Source organism: Panthera onca, chromosome A3 (assembly GCF_046562875.1).
Source record: "Panthera onca isolate mPanOnc1 chromosome A3, mPanOnc1 haplotype 2, whole genome shotgun sequence".
NCBI classification, from domain to species: Eukaryota; Metazoa; Chordata; class Mammalia; order Carnivora; family Felidae; genus Panthera; species Panthera onca.
Genome location: NC_138341.1, coordinates 83,780,926 through 83,796,813, shown reverse-complemented (window position 1 = coordinate 83,796,813; position 15,888 = coordinate 83,780,926). Strand labels below are relative to the sequence as shown.

The following is a 15,888-nucleotide window of genomic DNA, read 5'->3' as shown; positions in this document are numbered from 1 at the left end:
ATTATCATTTGCATCCATCTCCTTAGAAAACAAAAGAGAATGGATTGCAGCACATTTGTTTATTTGTTTGTTTGTTTGTTTATTTTAATTCATTTTGTAGTTTTTTTTACGTTTATATATATATATTTTTGATAGACTGAGAGAGGCAGAGCACAAGTGGGGGAGGGGCAGAGAGGGAGACATAGAATCCAAAGCAGGCTCCAGGCTCTGAGCTGTCAGCACAGAGCCCAATGCGGGGCTCGAACTCGCAAATCGCGAGATCATTCATGACCTGAGCCGAAGTTGGACGCTTAACTGACTGAAACACCCAGGCGCCCCATCATTTTTGTAGCTTCTGATCGGTGTGTGTCTGCATGTTTGCAAAACCATTTCATCAAGTCACAACTGACATACAAAAATATGTGCATAGTTAACGTACACCATTTGATGAATTTGGAGGTAAGTATACACCCATGAAACCATCACCACAAAGCTCAGAATCATAACTACAACCACCAAAAGTTTCCTCCCACCTATTTCTTTCTTTCTTTTCTTTTTTCTTTTTTTTTCTTTCTTCCTTCCTTCCTTCCTTCCTTTTTCTTTCTTTCTCTTTCTTTCTTTCTTTCTTTCTTTCTTTCTTTCTTTCTTTCTCTTTCTTTCTTTCTTTCTTTCTTCCTCCTTTCTTTCTTCTTTCTTTCTTTCTTTCTTTCTTTCTTTCTTTCTTTCTTTCTTTCTTTCTTTCTATTTAGTGGTAAGAGCACTTAACATAGGACCTAGCTTCCTAGAAAATATTTAAGTACACGATACAATATTGTTATCTATAGTCACAGATGTCCAGAACCTTAGATGTCCAGAACTTCATCATTTTGTGTAGGGGCGCCTGGCTGGCTCAGTCGGCTAAGCGTCTGACTTTGGTGCAGCTCATGGTCTTGCGGTTCATGAGTTTAAGCCCGGCATCAGGCTTTCTGCTGTCAGTGCAAAGCCCACTTGGGATCCTCTGTCCCACTTTCCCTCTGCACCACCCTCCAAAATAAATAAAAACATTTTAAAAAATAACTTAAAACAAAAATCCTCTTGCGTAACTAAAGCTTTCTAGGCTTTGACCAACACCTCCTCCATGTCCCTCCTCTGTCCAGCCCACCCTTCTGTTTGCTGCGTCTTTGAGTGGAACAATTTTAGATTTCACATAAAAGTGGGCTCTTTAGGGATTTGTCCGGTGTATGGCTTATTTCACTTAGTACAACGTCCTCCAGGCCCATCCATGTTGTAGTGAACGGAAATAGTTCCTTCTTGTTTGAGGCTGAATAACACTCGGTATATATACCACATTTTCTTTATCCATTGAACGTTGATTGAGGATGTTTTCACATCTTGGCTCTTGAGAATAATGCTACAATGGACATGGGAGTGCAGGTATCTCTTCAGGATCCCAATTCCAATTTCTTTGGATTTGGACCCAGAAGTGGGATTACCAGATCAACCGCCATTGGAACGGTATTGGCTGGTGTTTCTCCATTTGTTGCTTTCCCCAAGGTCTACTCGTGGCGATCCTCTGATCAGATCTGTGCTTTTGACGCCACTGACTCCCTCATATAGGTGTCCCTGCCCTCCAGTTCCTGGCTGGGATTATCGACGGGAAGTACTGGCAAGAGACTGAAAGGCCCAAAGGAAGAAAGGCCAGGATATACACCCCATTCCCTCAGCTGTGCTTCTAGTGTAGCTGGTGCTGTCCTTAATGCTTCTGAAAGGCAGACCTTTGTTCATGGCTCCCAGTGCTTTCTGGGCTTTCTGTCCTCTTATCCCCGCAGGCTAAGTAAGTGGTGGTAATGGTCTCTCCGTGCCCCTAGTCCCTGTGTCCTTCCCCATCTTTTTGGGCTTCCCTTAACCTTGCTCATTTTTTATAGTCACAATTCCATCAAACTGTCGTCAGTAAACTCTTTGAGCACGCCTTCTCTTTTTTGCTGGAATTTTGAAGGATAAAATGATCGATTGCAAAATAAATGAGTCTTATATAAATAACAAGTTGCCTTTTAGAGAAATTTAAAGGGAAAGGCAGAGACAATGAACAGAACAATCCAGAATATACCTACTTTTATAAGGACGTTTGCTTTTATAGGATAGAAGTATGTAAATACAAGCATTATTGTACAATGGTGTAGACATAAAAGTTTTACTGAGGATCGTAGTGGAAATCTATAAGCTCCAGGAAGGTCCTGTTCTGTGAGGTTTGCTTCAGTGCCTTAGCGTAAGATGTCCCCATTGCATCGCTTCTCGGCCTTTTGGCTAAGATCAAGTGTAGATGTCCCACATTGCAAATATGCAATAATTATTATTTTAACTACATACTTCACATTAAATAAGAAGAATAGCATACCATGCTCCTGAATAATAATAATGTTTATGTCTGTGTGCATCTGATCTTTGTGTGTGTATGCAAATGCGTTTTCCATAGATGGCTGCCACAAAAATCTGCTGTTGCATATACATTTTTATAATGGGACATTGCCTATTCTCCAGAATGAAATGGAATCTATTTATCCATACCCTTGAATCTGGTTCCGTGATTGCATTGGCCGGTAGAGTATGACCAAAGTCACAGAGTGTCATTTCTGGGCTTAACCATTGACTGGCCTGGCAAGTTGTGTTTCCTGCCTCATGAAAGCCTTGAAACTACTCCGAGGCTGTCATGTGGTGCAATTTCTAAGCCACGTGGAAAATCTCTGGAGCATGAGACACTGTGGGGTATGACAGGAAATGAAGCCAAGAAACAGGAAGCACCAGACGAGTGAGGGAAGAAGACATCTTGCTGCTGGACCCTCCAGTAGTAGCCACCCAAGCTAATGCCACATGAAGTAGAGACAAACCAACTGGCTGAGCCCTTTCTCAATCTCTGACTTACAAAATCATGAGTAACGCCTACTTGATGGCACTGGCTACTTTATGTGGCACCCCGGACTAAATTGTGTGCCTGTGTGCACGTGTGTGCGTAATATGATAAAATGGCCTTTTCAAAGGATGGAGTTTGTAGTAAAATTATTAAAACAAGTAGCAAAAGAACTCAAAGTAAAGATCGTTATTTACCTCACATCTTACAAAGTAATTTCCAGACGCTTCTAAGATGGAAACGGTTTTAAATCTCGCAGACTTACTGGAATACATTATAGAGGAGTATCTATGTAATGACTGAAAACTTCCCGGATGTGACACAGAAGCTGATAACAGGAAAACAAAATAAATGTTGCAAATTTTAGTTACACTAAATACCACATGAAAAACTAAAGATACAAAGAAGCCAGGAAGGGATGTCTAGGTGACTCAGTTGGTTGTGTGTCTTATTCTTGATTTCAGCTCAGGTCATAATCCCAGGGTTGTGGGATCGAGCCCCACCTCAGGCTCTGTGCTAGCCATGGAGCCTGCTTGAAATTCTCTCTCCCCCGCTCCCTCTCCCTCTGCCTTCCCCACTTGTGCTCCCGCTTTCTCATCCTCTCTCTCTCTCTCAATAAACAAACAAACAAACAAACAAACTGGGATTATGTATTACAAAAAATGGGTTAATATTCCAAAAATATGAAAAGCTCTTAAAAGAAATTGAAATGATGAATACTCCTTACTTCCTCCCCTCCCCCGCAAAAAAAAAAAAAGACCAAGTGAGTAAAGGGTAAATTTACTAATAACTACAAAAAAAAGATAAATAAGAAAATATGTTTGTCTTCACTAACAATAAAAATGCAAATCAAAATAAAATATGATACTATATTTCCTCCTATAAACTTGGTCAACATGAAAAGGAAAGTAATTCTGCTACGGGCCAGAAAAGCCAAAATGATTTTCTCAAAAGAAAAGTAAAAATGATACAGCAAGAAAAAAATATGCAGGTATGTTTTACAGAGCCTAGGTTTTGTCTTGTTCTTTGTTTCTATGAAATACTTTTGCATTCTTTTTTCCTTAATGCTTATTTATTTATTTTTCAGAGAGAGAGGTAGAGAGCAGGCAGGACAAAGAGAGAGGGAGACAGAATCCCAAGCAGGCCCCATACTGTCAGCACAGAGCCAGATGCCGGGCTTGAACTCACGAACCGGGAGATCCTAACCTGAGCCGAAACCAAGAGTCAGATGCTTAGCCAGCTGAGCCACCCACGAACCCCAATACTTTCACATTCTCAAAGGTAATTCCCCCTTTTTAGTTAGGCTGATTTGAGTTGGATTTCCATCACTTGCAAGCAAGGGTGACGGTGGTAATAATAACAACATGATCTCTTCCAGTCTAGACAAAGAATAAAGGATCACCCAAAACATAAAATGCTTTAAATCCATAAACTCATTTATAATTGATCGAAACATCTCCATGGGTTTGAGCAGCCTGATTTGCCCGCCATGCAGAGGGACCTAAACAGGGGAGTAAACAGGGGAGAAATAGAGGGCAAATAGAGGACATTATTGTCTTGTTTTTACTAAGTAGTGAGTTTTTTCCCAGCGAGGTGTGGGTGCTGGCCTCATCTTAAAGTGTTCCAAATGATCTGGTGGGTAAGTTCACAGTGACTGAAATGCCGGCAGCAGAAGTATTTCAAAAGCCTGTGTCAGTGGGCAAAAAACTGACATGTGAACTTCCAAAAAGATAAATAGAAAGAAACGTCTTTAAATAAAGTTGTTCAGTCTCTACATAAAGAGTGTAAATGACCTATGAATCATTTTCTGCAGACATCAGCCCAGCAGGCTTCACAGGGAAAGGCTTTAAAACCACCTCACGGTGTTACCTTGGCATAAATCCAAGGTACACAAAGGTGACTTAGTAGCGGAAACTCCTGAGGAGGGTGGTTACAACTATAAGTCACTGGGCGCATCCCCGGAACAACGTTGCTGATAAATTGCTCCTTGAAGTTTAACTATAGTATTGATACAACATTCCAGTGTTTGACTGCACAAGTGAATCTCACAGGAAGCGCTTGTGAATATCAATAGAAAATGTTGCATGCACGTGTGTTTTTTAAAATGTATTTCCCTTTGTACATAATATCTTTGTTAGTGTTACTTCAACATAACCTGTGGATAAAAAAGCCTAAGCCAGAGTGTCTTTCTCTAAGAAACACTGAAAATGGATGCTCATCTATGTCGTAGTGATATAAATGAGGCAGAAACATGGCCATGTGATCTGGTCAGGTATTCCTGTCCTTCTTATTTTTTTGTAATGTTTACTTATTTTTGAGAGAGAAAGAACAATGTGCATGAGAAGGGGGAGGGCAGAAAGAGAGAGGAGAACAGAGGATCCGAAGAGGGCTGTGTGCTGACAGCAGAGAGCCCGATGTGGGGCTCAAACTCATGAACCGCGAGATCATGACCTGAGCTGAAGTCAGATGCTTAACCCACTGAGCCACCCGAGCACCTCAAGTATTCTGGTCTTTTGATGTGAGGAGTAGCTCTTTGGGGTTGTTTTCAAAAAACTAATATACGAGTGTTGTTTAAAAAGGAAAATAGTACGAAGAAGCTGCGAATGAAATATCAGTTTTCTGCTTTCCTAGTCTCCATTATACTCTCTCCAGGGTAATCTATTTAAAGTCTTTTAGGTGTTCCTCGTGATATTTATATAGTATTTACACACTTATACTACTATTTCTTTACCTACCTGTTCCATTCAACCATGGAAATCACTAACTCCTATCTTCCAAAAACACTACCAGACTAAATCTGCTTAAATTGATATTCAGCTTTATGATGAATATGTATTTTCATGACAACACCAAATAACAAACACTTGTTACTTGTCTCTTCTGTTAAAGAATTTTTTTTGCTTTCCTTAGAACTAGCAATGCCTAGATTTTTCATTTGCTTATGTTTTTACTGTACTTATCATGAACTTGCACAAATTCTGTGACTCTCTGAAATTCTTCTCATTTATATGCAACACATCACACAAGACTCTCCATCTCCTCATTCCTATGAGAATTTTCTCTAGAGCTTTCCATCTTGCTCCAAAGTGCCTGGTCACTTTGCTTGCCTGCTGTCAACTACTATTGGAACTTGTTTTGCTGACATTTTGGAAAATTCTTTCTCCTTTCACCTGAGTTGAAAGAATCTCATGGTTTTGTTTTGTTTTGTTTTGTTTTGTTTTGTTTTCTTTTCTTTTCTTTTGTTTCTATTTCTTGATCTTTCTGGTGGAAGAAGTCTTTCAGTTGTTTGTTAAGAAAGAATTCACAGTGGATTTTTTTTTTTTTCATTTGAAGTCTCAAAAGGGTTTATCCTGTCTTCATAATTACATAACAGTTAATCTGGTGATACAATTATAGGTTAAAATTCATTTTCCCTCAGGATTTTGAAAATGTTTTAGTTCATCTCTTGGCTTCTTGTGGTGCTTTGGAAGAATTTAGTGCCCTTAAGGTTCTTTGCCCTTTGTATATGACATTTATTTTTCCCTTGAAATTTTTTCCTTATTTTTAATTTATCTGACAGTGTCTTACATTTTACTATGAATGCACCTTAGTGAAAATATGTTTCTTTACGATGCCAAGGACTCAGTGGACACTTTCGATCCAGAAGCAAGTGTACTGTGAAATGTCCCTGATTTCATTCCTTGCAAACCTTTTCCCTCGGGATTCTCTGGTCTCTGAAAAACCATTAGCCATTTTCTTTTCTTTTCTAAAGCACTCTCTTCTATTATCAATCTTCACCTCAACTTTTGTTCTGTGTTCTGGAATATTTAATTGGCTTCCCCTTCAAGCTGTTCTAGTCCTTTTTAGAATTCATCATATTTATTCCCATGAACTCATTCCAAACCCTGTCTATCACCTCCCGTTCATATTTTAGAAATGGAATAATACCTTATCCTATTACTCTGAGAATATTGTAGGTTTTTAAAAGCATTTTTTCATATTCTGAACATATCTTTTAACTTGATATACATGTATCTCTCATTCTAAATATCCCTACCTTGTTTGTGGTCTTTCATATTGGAGGCTTTCTCAATAATCCTTTCCTGGCTATATATATTTAGAAATGAGTCCTAAAACTGATGACTGGGTGTACTACTTCTGCGATGGGCTGATGTATTGATTAGTTTCACCTGAGGTGATAGGATGGGTGGAAAAGCATATAACATTGTTATCTGCAGTACTTTTCTCTGGAGACATACAGACTGTGCAGAGGAATGTCCTCCAACCCCGTCCTTGGAGGAGAGGGTAACGGGCACCCAGTGTTTGCAGAGCTGAGTAAGAAAAGAGCAGTGATCTGTTTGTTCATCACATGGGGACTCACTCAGCCTCGTATTTTTCAGTCCGAAGCCTTCCCTCTTCTCTCTCCTGTTCCCATGAGTCCCCAAGTCCAGAGTTTCTCCAAGTGAGTATCTCCAGAGGATGAAGTCCCCTCTCCCAGGTGGTGGCTTGCCACCACGAGTGGAGAAGGACATCTGATGTCGAACTGCTTTATCATTACAAGCTCAAGCAATTCTCAGAATCCCTTCTGAGATCCCTAATAGCCAAAGTTCTGGGTTTCTGCAGCATGAACTGACTTTTTCTCATTAGTCACGTCCAGGCAGGCGTTTAACTTTTTAACTTTCTCAATTTCTCTCTTCTCCGTTTGCTTTCCCATTGTTGACGTATTCAAACCATTGCTCTCTTTGGTCTTGCTCCTTTGTATCTGTTATCTCTACTTCCTTTAATGTCATCCCATTGATTTGAGGGGAGGAGCCTTGATCATGAACGTGTTGAACCCACCAGGTTTAGCTGCTGGTGGTAAAATGTATGGTGGTTGAACATGACTTCTTATGGTCTCTTCGTCCTTTCGGTTGTCAAAGCATGTCCCTAATGTCCTTCATGGTAGTGTGTATTCTGATGTGAATCCCTGGTTGTGACGCCAGCAGAAACACATCTCTGCAATCTGTACAGGTTTTCTAGATGTCTGCTTTAAAGGTTAAACTTTGTATTGAAACGATGACAGAATGAAAACCTGCATAGCTTCAAAACCAAGAGTGGAAAGTAAACGAACATATTGCTCTGTTGTTCCTAAGCTCAGACCCTCCTCACACACACAAACACCCATAGTCATTTTGATTTAGAGATGCCTGCTCAAAATATTTCCTCCACTGGCTTACTTACTCTTGAATAATTTATACTTAGTTACTCTTGAATACTAATAATTTATTCCGCAACTGCTTAAGGTTCCTGAAATGGTGTTGTCAATGAGCAACGAGAAAGGTAGTGGTTTTTCTTGCGTTCACACTAAGCTGCAGATATCTGTATTGGACATAAGACTCTTTCATCAGAACGTGTCTTGATAAGAGGTAAAGAGAGAGTGTCCAAAAAATGTAATCACCAAAATAGAGGATGAGTCACCCTGTCCATCCAAGAGGACAGGAGTTCAAAAAAGAATAAGCTAAAATACTGGGTTTCCCCCCGTCCTGGTGGTTTTGCCATAGGTTGGTTGACAGAACTACAAAGGCAGATGTGCTTCTTTGCCAGGGTGTGGCCACAGGCTACTAGGCCACTATCACATTGGCCAGCACAGTAAGGATCATTGTCACCCACATGCCCAGAGATCTTGCAAGGGACCCAGAAGTGCTTGGACCCCTGGGACCCTCATTCGCACATTTTAAGGAAAAAAAAAAAGAGAGAGAGAGAACCATATTTAGAAAATGCCAATTTTTACATTTTTCATGATAAATACAACCACTTAGGCTTCATTGTATTTTTCCTATTAGGAGAAGTCTCCTAGACTTCTGAGGATGATAATAACTAATATTTATTTCTAGCTCCCTTTTCTTTCACGGTTGATGCAAGTTTCTGTCAGTTAAGATTGTTTGAGAATGTTTCAAGTCCAAAGATGTTGCACACTTTGAACTTCACATCAGTAGAAAGGAGCTGATACTGTGCCTGCCCCAGACGGAATGATCTTCAAATGTGATTTAATCACAGTGTGCCTCAGAAAACATCGGTTTGTTTTGCTATTATTCTCTTTTCCTCTCTTTTCCAAATGGCTTTTGTTCTCCAAGTTAAACATTTCAGTTTATTCAATCATTCCTCATAAGACACGCCTTTCTAGACTTCCACTGCTCTTATTCAGGAGGCAATATTGCATATTAAGAAGGCGGGGTATGAACATAACTTGGATGCAAATCCCAGTTTTCTCCTTACTGACTGTGAGAGCTTGGACGGGTTATTTAACTTCTCTGTGTTTTCAGTTCTCAATTTGAAAATAGTGATATTATTATTACCTACTTAAGAAGTCCATTATGAGAGGAAAGTGAATTAATATGTGGCCCATTACAACTACTCAGTAAATGTTACTTTATTGTAAGTTACGAGTTAGTTGCTCGTCTCAGAGTGTTCTTGACCTCATAACATTCTCTAAGTTGAAGCATCAGTCTGCCTGAGTTGACCAATGCGTATGATGGGAAATCCTTCTAAGATGGTGTCAATTCAATGCTTACTACAATAATTCTACTGCAAATTCAGCTAAGAGTGCCAGCCTTAAGTATTTTGCGTATACGTGCACAATAAAACTTGGATTGTGAGTAACTTGATCTGCAAGTGTTCTACAAGACAAGCAAACATTTCTTTTTTTCTCATTCTTTTTTTTTTTAACGTTTATTTATTTTTGAGACAGAGAGAGACAGAGCATGAACTGGGGAGGGTCAGAGAGAGAGGGAGACACAGAATCGGAAGCAGGCTCCAGACTCTGAGCGGTCAGCACAGAGCCCGACATGGGGCTCGAACTCACGGACCGTGAGATCATGACCTGAGCCGAAGTTGGACGCCCAACCGACCAAGCCACCCAGGTGCCCCGCAAACATTTCTAATAAATTTTAACTTGATAAATGAGTGATGTGTTTATCAAGTTGAAATTGATCTACAAACGCTTTGGATTACAAGCACGTTTCCAGAATGAATTATGCTCGCAAACCAAGGTTTTACTGTATATATGTATGTATATATACACAAAATACCTAGTCAGATACTGTGATGAAATCACGATATGTGATATTTGTAAAGTTGTCTTCAACAGAATCAGTTTATGTGTGATGATCGTTTTGTCCAATAAGTAATATAATTTGGAATCTTTTTTTAAATTTTTGTAAATGTTTATTTATTTTTAAGAAAGAAACAGAGTGTGAGCAGGGAAGGGGCAGAGAGAGGGAGACACGGAATCCAAAGCAGGCTCCAGGCTCTAAGCTGTCAGCACAGAGCCCGTTGTGGGACTCAAACCCACGAACCGTGAGATCATGACCTGAGCCGAAGTCAGACACTTAACCGACTGAGCCACCCAGGCACCCCTGGAATCTTTTATTTCATAAATGGCTGAGTTCTACTTCCCAGTACAATGGTCTGCACTCATATCCCCCCGATTTCTGTAAATGAGTAAGGGGTTTACATCAAGATAGATTCTCTAGTACCTAATTCCTTATTATCCCTTAATGCTTGATTTCCTGTTCTGTGTTCCATTTAAACACAGAACCTAGCCTTTCTAACTACCTCTAATTTCTCAAATGGATAGAACTCTACTAGCCTAATAAGGTTTTATGAAGGCTTAGGTGGGAAAGAGTGACATCCCAGGTATACAGGTCATTTTGGACAAGACAATCAGCACCTTTGCAGTGTTTTCTGGTCACTGCTCCACAGGGCTATTTCACTATTCCTACACCAAATTATAGTGTAGAGAAAAAATTACCATTTTTTTCTCACTCTTTTCTCTGTCTTCTTTCTTGATCCTCTCAATTTGTTTTAAAATTTATTTATTTATTTTGAGAGAGAGAGAGAGAGAGAGAGAGAGAGAAGAGAATCCCAAGCAGGCTCTGCACCCGATGTGGACCTGAGCTGAAACCAAGAGTGGGACGCTTAACACACTGAGCCACCCAGGTGCCCCTTAATGTTTCTGAAAAGCAAAACCAACAAATTTATATTTCTATATCATGCAGATAAGGCTGCCCCTCACCATCCACTCCTCAACACCTGCCAGCACCCATGTTGTCAGGCAGCTTATTGCATCCATGGATCCTTATCAAAATAAGTAGATCTATCTCTCCCCCCAGGGACATTTTGGCTCCAGCTATTAGAATAGGGATGATTTTAATCGTGAGTTAACTAGTATAGTAACATTTTTAGAGTCCTAAAATATTTTAAAATATATTTTTTAAATTATGACTGATGATGGATAAAAATAAATAGAAATTAATGATTGAAGTCTTTGTCTTATCTCCTGTCATATGGAAGCTACCGTATATGATGTATGTTGAAATAGTCTAAAGGTGTTTATATCTAGGGACTCACTGATCCATCCTGAGACCTGAAAATTCTACCTCAACCATATCAAAAATCAAAGCTAGGACTTTTTTAGGTCTGTTACAGATAAAAGCAACTTGGAAAAATGGGATCCAGGATAGTCATATTTTGATGTAGAATATGGAAATGAAAGAAATGGTACCCAGTTCTCACTTTTCCTTGAGCTAGTTTACATTTATTCTATAATAATTCACAAAGGAAATATCATCCACTTTTTTTAGATTCTATAGTATAGCAGGATCGTTTGAAAGAGCCACACCTTAGAAATGGTTGTTTTGGGGGATTTAATACATAGAGTCTTTTAACTATATTCTCTGTTTTTGTACTAACATTGGAAAAACCACCCTAAATATGTATGAGATGACATCATTTCTTTGTGAAAACTCATGTGTTTAAATGGAAATATATGTACATTTTCTAAAAATGTATTATATTAACTACAATAATTTAAATGACTACTTAAATTTCAAATAATTTAAAATGAGTATTATGGCAAACTAAATACGTATTCAATGTAAAAACAAATTACACTGTGTGTTTTACTACATAGGCCCTCCTATGCCCAACGATTATATTTGAAACACCTTTTAAATATTATATATAACAATTTCTTCTCTAACATTTATAACAAAATTGAAATTAACCAGGCATAAATAAAACACGTAATAGAAAACATTTAGGTTTACATTAAATAATTTGGAGCATTGATTATTACCATTGAAATAAAAACATTAATGTACACTCAATTTTTGGAAATCTGTTAAATATCAGATTTAATTTAATGTTTAATTTCTAAATAAGTTCACGTAGCTAATATCCCCATGCTTATTCAAAAAGTTTATTCCTTATTATGGATTAATAGTCTGCAAAGTGTCATGTTAAATGATATTACTACTTTATATTTAACTCGATATACAATACAAAATAAAGTCATCTAAATTTGGGAAATTCATTGAATCTTCTTTGCACATTTTTAAAAAGCAGAAAACAATGGCAAAAGGATGTTGTGAAGAAGTACATAGATACATTTTTCTTCCTGAGAGACCCACACTTGATTTGCTCAACTCCGAGCCACAACGAATTCTTAAGCTTGAGTGTAACGACATGAAAGCAGGAATTTTCCATGAAAATCCCAATAGGCGTCTTATCATGGCAGCCTTGGGAAGAGGACTCTCTACTCCATGCTCCTATGGCCATGCTCAACTTTTCTCTCCCCTATAGAAGTGGTAAATAATATTGGAACAAAATGAGTCAGAATACTTAGGATTCACTGTAGCAAAGAGAATCGGAACAACAAAAGCACTCTCACTGATGAAATTGGAATTTTTTTTTTTTAATTAACACTTCTAATTAGAATTTAACATCTCAGTAGCTTCGTATGGGATTTTTCGCTTCCTTAACCTCACGGAAACCTATCTGTTGGCTCTAAATAGGCAGTCACTTACCATGCACCACTTGAGGATTTCAATTAATCCCAAATCCTCCAACTTTGGTTTGTGAACTTGTCTTTCTGCTCTTGTGCCACTCCTTCCTGTCTGAACGTAACTCACAAAAAGTCCTCTCAACGGATTTGTGGTGCTGCCTTCAACTCATCTCTTCCTTGATCCCGTTTCTCTCCTCTTTTAACTGAAGAGTTTCAGAAATTTGACAGTGACTATGAGGGCTGGTAATTGGTAATAGTCGTTAGGATGAACCAGACCCTTCTATGTGCCAGGAGGTGTGATGCGCCTTTTACATTCAGCAAGTAAAGGTCTCGAGTTGCACTTGAATCAGGGTCTACACGGCATGCCTCTAAACCTGTCTCGCCACCACTGCCTGACTCCGGCTGAGGTCAGAAATGCAGAAATGCACATCTTTTAAAACCATGGCTCTTGTGTGTATTCTTCAAAACCTTATCAGCAGCAATAAAAATTAAGGCTATTACTGATTTTTCGTTCGAAGGGACAAAATGCACCTTGGTGGAACCTGGAAAACCTCAAAGCATCTTCAGCCAGATGCATCGTGGAAATTGTATTGGGTGTTGACAGAGAGGTCCATTTACGTAGAAACATTTGCCACCTCAGTCAGAGCTGAAACCCTGGCTGAGCTCAGCCTTCACCAGAATTCTAGAGAGTACTCTGCGGTTGGTGAAAGATCATCAATGTACTGACAAGAGTCTCTGAAGAGTCATCTAATCAGCCTGTTATTCTCAATGTAGGAAATAGTATGGGAGCCCCCCCCCCCCAAGACAAAATAATAATAATACTACCTCTATAGAATATATTTCCTATTTTTGTTTTGGGAAGAATTTTTTTAACGTTTTTATTTTATTTTTTTTTAATTTTAATGTTCATCGATTCTTGAGAGAGAGAGAGACAGAGACAGAGACAGAGTGGGGGAAGAGGAAGGGCAGAGAGAAGGAGACACAGAATCCAAAGCAGGCTCCAGGCTCTGAGCTGTCACCACAGAGCCCGACACAGGGCTCGAACCCACGAACTGTGAGGTCGTGACCTGAACCAAAGTCAGACGCTTAACTGACTGAGCCACCCAGGTGCCCCTAAAGTTTTAAATTTTAATTCCAGTTAGGTAACATAGAGTGTTATATTAGTGTCGGGTGTACAATACAGTGATTGAAAATTTCCATGGAACACCTGGTGTTCATCACAGCAAGGACTCTTCAATTCCACTGTAGAATATACATATGTGTAGGTGTTAACATCTCTGGATCCTGGAAATCCATAGACAACTTACACTGAGTGCAAAGATTTTCCGCAGGGGCATCCCCTTTTAATAAAAAGAAAATTTCATTATTAGATATTCATTTATTTAGCTTTGATCATCTTTCCTTTAAAAGTTATTTAACCCCTGGAGAGGTAGGTCACAACTTGAACCTCATTTAAACTTGATGGGAATGAACTTGCCAAAATCTTCTACGGCAGCTGGTAAAAAAGAAGACAAAACATTGAGACAAAATTAAGAAATGTGATCCTTTGGTGGCCAGGAGCCTCCCAGAGTGTGGAATGGGAAACGAAGAGGGAGAGAGTACTCCAGAAAATCCCTTTGCTCCTTACTCAGATTGCTCGTGCTTGGCCAAGCCACTGTCTTTGCTTGCGAAGGTGGCAAATGCCTCAGCAATAGATGAGGTTTAATGGGGATGTCACAGCCCTGCCACCGCCAAGCAGCTCTGAGAGCATGGGAGATTTTTAACATAATAATTATAGCATAATCATTTAAACATAATAATTATAACATCTTTTGTGTAAGGTCTTTCTTCCATGGAGACTTGCCAACATTCATCATCATCAAAAGTATTTATTTAGCATCCACATGTGTATAGTTCTGCTGAGTGCTAGTTTTTTCTTTGATAATTTTTTGTAACATCTTAAGTGGGTAAAGAAAAGCTGGAGGAGGAGGAAATTTAGGAAAGAGAAGGTTAAAGAAAAACCTTGGCTATTTAAAACTACTCTCGGCAACTCTCGAGAACAGAGAACTATGAGGACCCTACAACCCGAGAAAGATTTTTCCCGGCAGAGGACGGAAGAGGAAAAAGTCACTCCTCAGTGATCTTTTGATTTTCCTAGAAAGGCCATTAAATAATTAACTTTTGGAAAGCCCAAGTGTCCACAGCCGTGTCTAGCAATCATCTCATAAGCTAAGGGATGAGCGTTTTAGCTAAACATGTCTTTATTTCACCCAAACTTCTAAACATTTTAAAGAAATCTGACAAAAGTAAGAGCTCTCTTGGTTGGTGTTATTAAATGTTATCTTTGCTAATTTCCTTAGGTTGGCAAAGCCTCGTCAATTGCAGAGATGCTTTTAGATCTCAAGGAGGAGTTTTGTGTGAAACACTTAAACATTTTCGATACATACTTACATGAAAAACACATTCCGCCAATTCAAGGCAAGTAGGTTGTGGAATTATATAGATCTAGAATTATTTCCACAATTATTTTCACACTACAGCTTACACATATGTTGAAAAGTCTATTGTAGGATATACAGTATTTTGAAAATTCCATAAGGACTGGAAAATAAAGTGTAGATATTTTGTAAAATACTTAACCAAATGGTTCACACAAATATAGAAGCAAACTGTGCACTTGGAGATTCCCTTTTAAGCCCTCCTCACTTGAATTTAACATATGTGTCCTACTTTTTTAAAATACCGAAAATATTTGCAAGTATGTTTATTGAAATGTTTCTAAATCCTTTGCAATAGTCATCCCATGTGCATCCATACATAATCCCCACTCGTTTCTGTGGGCATGGTGAGTGGAGGGTAGAAAAACTTGGATAATTATATCTTAGGAGTTTGTAACATTTTAAATTTCCAAAGGAAAATTAGACCCATAAATTTTTTTTAGATGTGCAGCTGAGAAATACTTTTTTAAATCGCTAATTTCACTGCAGATTAACACATTCAGTTCTGCCAAAAATCTGCCTCCTCCCGTCCTTCCTCAGCTTTGCCAGCCACTCTCGTCTCCTTGCTTGTTTCTTTGATCTCTTCTAGATTGGGGGAAAAAAATCATCTTTTTATTCCCCCGAAGAGAATACAAGGAAAGTTTATCATTTCAGCTCTTTCCAAAATCACTTTTCTTGAATTGTAGAGAAAACGGAGAAGTAACTGAAGAATCACTAAATCAAGGGGGGAGATTATAACAATTCAG

At 38.8% G+C, this 15,888-nt stretch overlaps 1 pseudogene; it reads left to right on the top strand.

Annotated features, from left to right (window-relative positions):
* Positions 1 to 2,242: 2,242 nt before the first annotated feature.
* Positions 2,243 to 2,330, top strand: LOC144615982 (U2 spliceosomal RNA; annotated as a pseudogene).
* Positions 2,331 to 15,888: the final 13,558 nt, after the last annotated feature.